The sequence below is a fragment of the Molossus molossus genome, unplaced genomic scaffold (assembly GCF_014108415.1).
Source record: "Molossus molossus isolate mMolMol1 unplaced genomic scaffold, mMolMol1.p scaffold_m16_p_14, whole genome shotgun sequence".
Lineage (NCBI taxonomy): Eukaryota > Metazoa > Chordata > Mammalia > Chiroptera > Molossidae > Molossus > Molossus molossus.
In genome coordinates this window covers 85,842,170-85,846,453 of record NW_023425349.1, presented here as the reverse complement: position 1 = coordinate 85,846,453, position 4,284 = coordinate 85,842,170, and positions in this window count along the sequence as shown.

The window sequence follows — 4,284 nt, the reverse complement described above, 5'->3', positions numbered from 1 at the left end:
CCGCGCCAGCTGCATCCTCCTAGACGTCCAGATCCTTGTTGCATTTCCCTTCCCCCACCTGCTTCTCTGTCCCCACCTGCTCCCGCCCGCTTGGCCACCAGATTCCTCTGTTGCCCGCCAGATTCCCCGCAGTCTGAGGACGGCCACTGAGCCACCTGCATTGTCGCCTTCAGTCCCTGCAAGGACCTGCCAGAGAGGTGCAGTTGTGATTCCCCCCAACACAAAACGGAAGTTCAGAAGGTTACATAAGGCGCTCAGTGCAGCGCAGCTGGTGATTCAGGGGTCGGACTGCGGAGGCTCGCTCCCAAGGTCCCCGCCTCCCCGCTGCTCCCGCCCTCTGCTCCCCGCCCACTGCTCCCCGCCCTCTGCTCCCCGCCCTCTGCTCCCCGCCCTCTGCTCCCCGCCCTCTGCTCCCCGCCCTCTGCTCCCCGCCCTCTGTCCACCCCTGATTGGTCTGTCTGCTGGCTCTTCTGGCCAGCCTCTGGAGAAGAGGATTCCCCTGCCCTTCACCCTAGTGATGGCCCCTGCTCAGCCCTCTTCTGCTCCAGATTCCTGTACTTCCGGAGCTTTGGGGGACCTTAGTTTCCACTATCTGCATTTTGCAGAGAAAACAGTGGCAGGCACAGGGAAGTGTCTCTAGAATACTATACTAAAACTCCAGTCTTGGTAGCCCACACCCTGACTGACCACAGCTCTGTAGCCACAATGCTGCTGTCCTTAGGCTGCTCATATACTGATTCATGGAACAACATTTATTGAGCATCTACTACGTCCCAGGCACTGGCACTGGAGATAGAGCCTGAACAAAACTGATAAAATGTCTGCCTTTATTGACCTTACGTTATAAGTGAGAGAGAATAAAAATTAAATGAATAATAGAGGAGTATGTTAGATGAACCACACAGGCTACAGAGAAAAATGAAATAGGGAACGTGGGTGGGGGGTATATAGAGGAGTCAGGGAACACTTCACTGAGAAGGTGACATTTGAGCCAAGAGCTGGAAGATGTGAGGCAGGAACCCATGGAGAGGGGAAGAGAAAAGCTGTGAGGTGCACAGGACCCGAGGAGAGTGTGTGTGTGGCCTGTCTGAGGAATGGCGGGGACACCAGTGGAGCTGGAGCAGAGCTAGCCAGGGGTTGAGTAAAGTGGTAAGTCCCTGGGGTGGTGGGAGGGGAGGCCCGGGCCCGAAGGACCCAGCAAAGTTTGAGTTCCACTGGGAGGAAACCACGCGAGAGTTTGCAATAGAAGAGAGGCATGATCTGCCTCTGTCTTCATACTCCGGCTACCGTATTAAATGATTTAGACAAAGAGCAAAGGCAGATGCTCTTGAGGTTGCCGAGAGGGAGTAACCCAGGGAGGCAGTAGGGAGACTACTGAGAACTGGCTTCTGGCCTGAAGGGAGAGCTCACAGGTTTGTTGACAGATGAGATGTGAGAAGGGCAGTTTGGGATGATGCTAAGGGTTGGAACCTGAGTACCTGGAAAGGTGGAGTGGCCCTCAACTGGGAAGACGAGGAGGGGTTACATTAGGGGCAGGATTGAAGATTAAGAATTAATGATAGGATGCACTAAATTTGAAATGCCTATTAGACCTCCACGGGAATGTCAAGTAGACAGTCAGACTTGTGAGTCGGGAATTCAGAGAAGTCCACACTGGAGATAACAATCGGAAAACCTCACTGATGAGTGGTGGTTGGAGCCATGAGACTGGAAGGGATAAACTGCCAAGGAAGAGAGGGGTCGGCTGAAAGCCAAGAGGTGTGGCATTGAGGAGCCAAGAGAAGAATGTGAATCAAGGAGCAGGCCTGCCCGTTGTGCCAGATGCTGAGACGAGGCCAGTGAGACAGACCTGAAAACTGACCTCTGGGTTTGGTGGTGGGAATTTGGTTGGTGTGCTGATGCTGGATTGGGCTGTCAGATGGGGACCCTGGATGAGGGCAGATGATGGTACCACCAGGAAAGATGGTTACTGTCTCTTTGTAGCCCAGGAGGGCATATATACCACCACAGAGAGACTGGAGACTTTAAGGGTCCACATAACTCTTTGTTCCATGGACAGCTTTTCAGGAGAATCACTGCAGAGTGTTGTGGGGGGAGCCTGGAAGAGAAATATTTCCTTAAATATGAAACCTGAAATGTGATGACTAATAGTTTTGGCCTAAGAACTAGTTATAGCAACTCTGTTCAAGAGTTTGCCTCTTATGTGGAAAAAAGAAATATCTGTAATACATTCAACAATAAAGATAAGTTTAAAAAGGAAAGAAAACAGTTTGCTTCTTTATGTGTCAGTCATTTAGTCCCTCGGGATCTCAGATCAGCCAGAACCATCACAGTCGGCCAGTCCAGCTCAGCTCTCCTGAAGTTTAATCCCTTGGAAACCATCCCTGGTAAGAATGACGAGCTCAGGGTTGGGGTTGGGCAGTCCTGCTGGATTCTCAGCTCCAGCCTTCACCAGCCTAGAGACCTTGTCCATGACACAATCTCTCTAATCTCAGCTTGTTCATCTGTAAAATGGGGGGACTGTTCTAAGTGGCAGGGGTGGCAAGAACATGACGTGAGATGATGCTGGCAGAGTGCTCAGCTCCGAGTGGACACAGAGGACACACTAAACACCTGGAAGAGACCTCTGTCCAACTCAGTGATGGATGTTTGCTGCCCATAGGGCTGGGGATCCCACCACCTCCAAGGCAAGCCATCCCCTTAGGAACAGACCATGCTGCCTAGTGGTCAAGTATGCAGACCCTAGAGCTAGGAGGCCTGGGGCAGAGTGCTGGCCTTGCCCCTTACTAGGCTGTGTAAACGTGGGCAAGTTACTGACCTCGCTGAGCAGCAGTTCACTCATCTGTGAATCGGAGGCAAAGATTGCAGCTACCTTATAGGAACAAGCAATGCAGGAGAAGTGTTTAAGAACAGTGCCCAGCCTGCAGTAAACTGTTTAAGTGTTTTCTTCATTATATGGATAGTGTCAACTGTTATTTTCATCTGAACAGAAGAAAACAAGTTCCCTTGCCATCAAACAGGGGCTGAAGGGACATGGGAATGGATGGCCTCCACCTGTATTTACCTGTGCATTTATGTCCCCTGTGTCATATGCAATGACTATGATTAGCTCTTTTCAGAGTCAAGATGCATAAACCATCACCTGGGTATTAGCCAGAGATTAAGGAAGGTGCGGGACCAGAGGAAGGCGGGCACCTCCACGCATGGGATTTCTCCCTCCCGCCTCCACCCGCCCCCATTGCACAGCTACTCCTTGCTGGCTGCATGGTTGCTCCTCCTTTCTCATCACAAACACACTCCAGTTCACACAATAGTGCAGATTCGAGTAGTGTGTGCGAAAATACCAATTTTGTAACAGTTCTAAGTCCTGTGAAGAAACAGCGACCACCCATTTCCTCATGGGCTCCAACTCCAGGAGGTCAGTTCTGGTTTTTGTCAGAGGCCGGAAGTTGAGAAGTAACAGTCAGAATGATCACTCACCGCCCCTGCACCCACTCCCTGTATCAGGGCACTTCTGCTTATTTTTCCACAGTCAGTGAGTGTGACGGGGAAAATTGCCAAGTGGTTGCTCAGGGCAGGGATTGTAGCAGCCCTTCCTCAGGTTAGACCCCAGCGCCTTGGCAAGCTGGTGCGGAGGGCAGAAGCTGTAATCTCTGTAGCAGCAGAAACTAACCCACCAAGCTGTGGTGTTAACCCCTATATGGCACGGGCTACATGTCCAGCACTTGCTTTATTCAACCCAGAACCCCGTGAGGTGGCTTATACACATACACCTGTCTTTACAGATGAGGAAACCAAGAGTTTTGAAGGTTAAAGGTCCAAGGCCTGTGGTCAGCCAGGAAGCGGCAGAGCCAAGACTCAAACCCTAGTCTGTCTGATTCCAAAGCCCACGTTCTCACTGGCCCGCTGGTTCTCTGCTAAGTGACAGTCGTCGCCATGGCGAGGCTCTGAGCCTGCTGACTGCAGCTTTAAAAATCTGCTCTAGCCCTGGCCAGTTTGGCTCAGCGGTTAGAGTGTCGGCCTGCGGTCTGGAGAGACCCAGGTTCGGTTCCCGCTAAGGGCATGTACTTCGGTTGCAGTTTGTCCCCGGCCCTGGTTGGTCGTGCGGGTGGCAGCCACTCGATGTGTCCCTTCACGTCGATGTTTCTCTCTCTCTCTCCCTTCCTCTCTCTCCCTCCCATTCTATCTGTACAAAAAAAATGGAAAAATACCCTCGGGTGAGGATTAAAAAAAAAAACAAAAAAAACTGCTCTAGGAATTGCCCACCCATTAGCTCTAGAGCTA